At 55.4% G+C, this 6,000-nt stretch overlaps 1 long non-coding RNA gene across 2 annotated transcripts; it reads left to right on the forward strand.

Moving 5' to 3' along the window:
• Positions 1-3,214: 3,214 nt before the first annotated feature.
• On the forward strand, positions 3,215-4,789 carry LOC122236603. Of its 2 annotated transcripts, none has more exons than XR_006214688.1 (3): positions 3,215-3,369; positions 3,823-4,008; positions 4,466-4,789. It is a non-coding gene; the product is annotated as an uncharacterized LOC122236603 (long non-coding RNA). The 2 variants fall into 2 exon arrangements; XR_006214689.1 differs by having other exon boundaries at positions 3,215-3,325.
• The last annotated feature ends 1,211 nt before the right edge of the window (positions 4,790-6,000 follow it).

Consider the following 6,000-nt stretch of genomic DNA (forward strand, 5'->3'; position numbering starts at 1 on the left):
AAGTTTATTTCTTGCTCATGTTACATGACCGTTGGGAACCACCTGGGGCCTCTGTTTGGGTCATCCTCATAGCAGGATCCAGGCTGATGAGGCAGCAGCTATCTAGAATGTTCTTAGTCACTGCAGCAGAGGAAAGAGAGCAGAGGGTCCTGCCTCAGCCATTAAATACGCCAACCTGGCAATGACGTCATCACGTCTGCTTGCAGCTGATTGGCCAGCACTCATCGCATGGCTCCAGCCAACCCCAGGGGAGCCCGGAAGTGCCTCCCATCAGGTGCCCAGAAGGTGGAGAGCAGGGAAACATCAGTAACCCCCGCGCCACCCCCCCCCCCCCCCCGGAACTGGATATTACTTGAGTAACAGGATGCTACAATGGACTTTTTCATTCAGGCCCCAAATAAGTAAATATAGTGCCCAGTGAGAGGCACCAGACCGCAGTGAACATTTCCAAAGTCGAAGGCTCCCGATGGGTTTCATGACTCAGCGTGAGCGGGGTCTGAAAGGCTTGGGAAAGAAGGCAGGTTTGGAGAGGGTTTTATGAGGATTTCTCCGGAGGAGGCTGTGCTGTGAGCTTCGTGCTCTCCCCATCAAGAGAAAAGGGTCAGAGCCGGGTGCCCCCCTCACTTCAAGCCAGGAAAGGAAGAACATTGGCAGGATGTTCGGGAGAATCTGTTGTGGGTCCCCTGGACTTTTGTGACCCGTGGAAGGCAGAAGAAAGGGGCTGGTGACTGCTCTGGTAGATCAAAATACAGGGTGTTTCCAGGAGGGCTTCCTGGAGGAGGTGCTGGGACTCCGGCCGCAAGCATATGACTGGTTTCAGTGGGGAGAAAGGCTGAGCAGAGAGCAGGTCCTAAGGGAGAACCAGGGGCTGGGTGAGAGGGCTCCTTCGACAGCAGAAACAGCTCCACCAGGACCCTCTGGCTCCTGGTGTCCTGGGACTGTCATAACAAAGGACCACAGACTTCAACTACAACAATAGGAATTTCTTCTCTGCCAGTTCTGGAGGCCAGAATGGGAAATCCTGGTGTGGGCCAGGCCAGCCGCCTCTGGGAGGTCCAGGGCAGAATCTTCCCTGGCTTCTTCCAGCTCCAGTGACCCAGGCACTGCCCCCACGCCTGGGCTTGTGGTTGCTTTGCTCTAATCTCTGCCTGTTTGCAAACTCTTCTCCCGGGGTGTCTCTGTTCTCATGTCTGTCCCTCACAGGGATACCTGTCCCTGGATTTAGGCTCACCCAGATGAGAATCTCATCCCAGGATTCTTAAATTAAAAAAAAAAAAAAAAGTTTATTGAAGTAATCTCTGCACCCAAAGTGGGGCTCGAACTCACAACCCCAAGATCAAGAGTCGCATGCTCCTTCGGCCCCCCAGGATTCATCACTTAATCCTATCTGCAAAGACTCTTTTTACCAAATAAGGTCACAGTCAGAGGTTCCAGGGGTGAGAACGTGGCACATGTCCCTTGGGGGACCGCCACGTGACCCCCCCTACACTCCCCTTCCCTCCCTGAGCTCAGATCCTGAGCGTTGACCGGTCGTCAACCTTGGGCTTCTCTGTGTCCCTCCGTATAGAATCCAGTTTTAGCAAGAATCCAGTTAAGTCAGTGGAGCTGGAACCTCCCCTTATTCCTGATGTTTCCTCCTAGTAATTTTCCATCCACTGCCCCCCACCCGGCTCCTTGGCTGTAAATCAGAACCGAGCCTGGTTCTACCCTGAGATATCATTTTCCCTATTGAAATAGTTTAAAAAAAAAAAATTTATCTTTATCCCTTTAACAGTTGTCCAGCTCTGGTTTTCCTTAAGTGTGACAGGAAGGGCTAGGAAGGAAGGAGGGAGGGGCGGGCCCCCACACCACTCCGGGGCCCCCAGAACAAGGAGGAGAATATTTAAGTCTAAAGCACCATCCGAGCTGGGATCTGGACATTCTCGTTCTGAATCGTGCCCAGCCTGCCTTCTGACCTCAGGTGACCATTAGAGCATCTGTGATCTGAGATGCGCAGAAAAGTCAGGAAGCTGAGAGTTTATGCAGTTAACACCCCTGCCACCACCCCGCTGTAAAAGCACGTTATAGGAGCAGGAGGAACCACCCCGTGAGTTAAGGGTGGCTCCGTGCTGTTCATTTTTGTTACAGTGTCTTGATTCCAAGGTTCCTCTAGAAGTCGTTTTGTCCCCCCCTCCCCCGCACTGACCTCTCTCTACCTGCCCGTTCTGCCTTCCACTGGGCCCCCAGGTCCTCCTTCGCCCTGGGGCCCCGTCTGCCTGCCCTCCATCCATTTAACAAACGTATTGAGTCAGCAGGGAACAGCAGAAACAAGGAACCTCCCTAGTAGAGAGCCAGCTAAGAGACAGCCGAACGAGTAAATATCCTCGGTACATCCCAGTGAGTGCAAGTAAATAAAGCAGTAATGTGGATTTGTGGTGGTGATAAGGGGGTGGGTGTGGGGAGGGTATCAGAGAAGGGCTTCCTGGGGAAGGGAGACCTGGAGGAGGTGAGGGAGGAGGCTTGCAGATATCGGGGAGGAGACAATCCAGGCAGAGGAAACAGCCTATGCAAAGGCCCTGAGGCAGGAATGTGCCCAGGGAGTCTGCAGAATAGTGAGAAGTCCCAGGTAGCGGGAGGGGAAGAAAGTCAGAGACAAGGGCAGGGAGGTGATGGGGGTGTGCAGGGCCTTGTGGCCTCAGGGAGGACTTGGGTTTTGCTCTGAGTGAGGAAGCTGGCAGACACAACGGCCCCCCAAAGATGTCCACGTCCGAATCCTTGGAATTTGTGCACGTATTACCTCACATTGCAAAAGGGACTTTGCAGATGTGATTACATTAAGGCTCTTTGGGCAGGGAGATCATCCTGACTACGGGGTGGGCCCAATCTCGTAACACAAATCCTTAAACGCAGACGGGTGAGGCAGAAAGGGCGTCAGAGAACGGCCATGTCAGAAGGTCTCTCCTGGCTGGTTTTGAAGGTGGTGGGAGAGGCCACAAGCCAGGGACTGCAGGCCACCGCTTCAGGTGGCAGCCACTGGGGAAAGGGGGACCTCCCCCCTGCAACCGCAAGGAACTGAATTCTGCCCGCACCTGAAGGAGGTAAGGGCTCCTTCCCCCGAGCCTCGCAGTCAGCTGATATCTTACCCCAGGGCCCGCGATGATGCATACGTGTTGTTGAAGCAGCTAAGTCTGTGGGAACTCGCGAGCAAGCCAAGGTGGCCGTTAGTTCTGAGCAGAAGAGGAGCCCAAGCGGGCTCGGGTGCTCACCTGCGCCCCCTGGGGGCCGAGGGGGGAAGAGACCGCAAGGCGAGACCAGGAGCCTGGGACCAGGCCGGACGCGACAGCAGGTGCAGGAGGGCGACGCTGGGCTGGACCCGGCGGGGCCGCGGAGGTGGGCAGAAGTCCAAGGTTTGGATGTGAGTGGAGAGAGAGCGAGAAAGGGGTCAAGTCAAGGATGACACGAGGCTTCTGACCGCGGTACCTGGAGCCCCCCGCCCTCTCCAGCCCCCTCCCGCCTCGCTCCTGTGTCCCCCTCAGATGGTTCAGGTAGAGGCCACATGCTGCCCTCGCCTCTTAGGCCTTGGCCGTGCCCTGTGGCCTCTCACGCATGGCATTTGCCTTCTCCATTCTCAAGACAGGAAGTCAGATGAGGCTGGAGAGGGGCGGAGAGCTGTCAGGGCCCCCACCCCCAAAAGGACTGGGGATCTGCCTCCTCCCTCCCATCCGAGCCCAGACTAACCGGCTCCCATTTTGCCCCCGGTCGGCGCATCGCTCTCTCTGTCTCCCTCTGGAATTTTCGTTCTCTTTACGGTAACCAAATTACCCCATCTCTGCTTGTCGCCAGGGACCGCCTGCCTCAGCGCAGCGCAGCGTGGGCTAGAAGGGCCAGGGTCACGGGGCGAGCGATTAAACCATCAATCACCCGCCGATGCTGACAGCCACCCCTCACCTGGGACCCTCCGCCCCGTCTGCGAGCCCCGGGGCCAGCGGCAACTCAAAAACAGGCCTGGAGGCCTCCGAACCCTTCAAGGTGCGGCCTCGAGAGGAACTCCCAGATCCTTGTTCGTCTGGATCCGCAGAAAGCCATCCTGGGTTCAAACTCACAGCTGCGTCTTGCTCACTTGGCCGGGCCACTTCATCGGTCCGTGCCTCAGTTTCCCCACCCGGAAAGTAGAGATAATACATACCATTTTCGATGCCGCTGGGGATTACATCAGTGAATGTGATAGCGTGAAGCACGTAATAAGTAGTTTCTAGGATGTACTACTGTGACCCTTGCCTTGCCTCTGGTAAACATCGGAGATCATCAACTCTTGATAGAAATCCAAGACTTCTGACTTCTTGGGGGGTTGGTGATGGGGATCTTGCCTATGCCTTCGTCCAGCTGGTGCCTCATCCAAGTCCGAACTGGGGGGGGGGGGGGGGGGAGGCTCTAGCAGAACCTTAACTCCTGCGGAACAACTCACATTTAGCGTCACTCGTTGCAGGTAACAAGCCTCCGTGCTTTGCACTGGCTGTTCCCTCTGCCTGGAATGCTCTTCGTCCACATACCACGTGACTCCTCTTTGCCTGCTCCGGAGCTTCGTGCAGATGTCACCTCCTCAGTGAGGACACCCAGTTAAAAGCGCCTGCCCCACCCACGCGGTTTTGTTGTTTCTCGAGCGGGCACGCACCCCCACCTAATGTACCGGAGGCTGTGTTTGCTGGGTCGGTCTGACCACCTCACTGGCGTGTCAGCCCGAGGGCAGGGGTGTAGCCCCTTCATCGCCCGGCACAGCACCTGGCATGAAATAAACACTCGGTGAATTCTTGTTGAACGAATGAACGAATGCATTCCAAAGCTGCTCTGGAATTGGACTGCTGTGGGCAATCCCGGGCTTTCTGGGGGTACACGGGGTGTCATAACTCTTGTGCAGGGACCCTGCTATCGTCTTTATGTGGATCTTCCCCTTCCTTCCATCCTTCCTTCCTTCCTTCCTTCCTCCTTCCCCCTCCCTGCCCCTCCTTCATTCTTTCTTTCTTTCCTGAGGTGAAATTCACCTAACACAAAATCAACCATTTTGAAGTATACACTTCAGGGACATTTAGCACCTTCACCACGTTGTGCGGCCACCACTTCTACCTGGTTCCAGAACATCCCCGTCACCCCAAAAGGAAACCGGCACCCATTAAGTCGCTCCCCAACTTCCCCTTTCCTCCCAGCCCCTGGCCACCACCCGTCTGCTTTCTGTCTCTGTGGATTTACTTATTCTGGACATTTCACGTAAATGGAATCGGGTCATGTGTGCTCTGTTGTGTCTGGCTCCTTTCACTGGGTTTAACGTTTTCAAGTTTCCTCCACATTGTAGCGTGTGTCAAGATCTGTCCTCCTTTTTACGGCTGAATCATATTCCAATGTATGGATGGACCACATTTGTTCATCCACTCCTCTGGTGATGGACATTTAGGGTGTTTGCACCTTTATTGTGGATCCTTAAAAGGCACCCTTTCTTCGGGGCGGATGAAGAGCACGGTGGGGGGAAGAGATGATATCAGCCCTTGCTCTGGCTTCTTTCTAGCATTCTTGTGCAGTGAGCCACCTGCACAGCTGTTCATGGCAGCCCTAACAGTGTGATGCGTATCCTGACCAGCTCAAAGACCAAGGAACCAGGAGCTGCCCCTCCTCGCCTAGGCTTTCAGACTGCCAATCCCTAACCTCTCTGGCCCGCTCACCCCTGCGGAAAACCTGCCAGGGAATCGGGCTGTTTTGGCGGGTACTCCAAGTCCCCTCCTTCCTGTTGCCCCTAGCTGTGCCCCCACTTGCCTCTCCAGACTCTGGGACCCTCTGGCTGTCTCTTCTTCATGCTTTCCACCCAGCCTGGAGTCCCACACCCACCTACGTCTCCCAACCCTCTCTCTGTGTCTCCGGCACAGTGGCTATTTTTATTTTCCCTTCTTATTAAATTTCCAACTTCTGCAAACACCATGGCCCCTGCCTCGCTGCACCGCACCCCCCCCACCCTTTCCCTTCGAGCGGATTTGA

The sequence above is a fragment of the Panthera tigris genome, chromosome A2, assembly GCF_018350195.1.
Source record: "Panthera tigris isolate Pti1 chromosome A2, P.tigris_Pti1_mat1.1, whole genome shotgun sequence".
Lineage (NCBI taxonomy): Eukaryota > Metazoa > Chordata > Mammalia > Carnivora > Felidae > Panthera > Panthera tigris.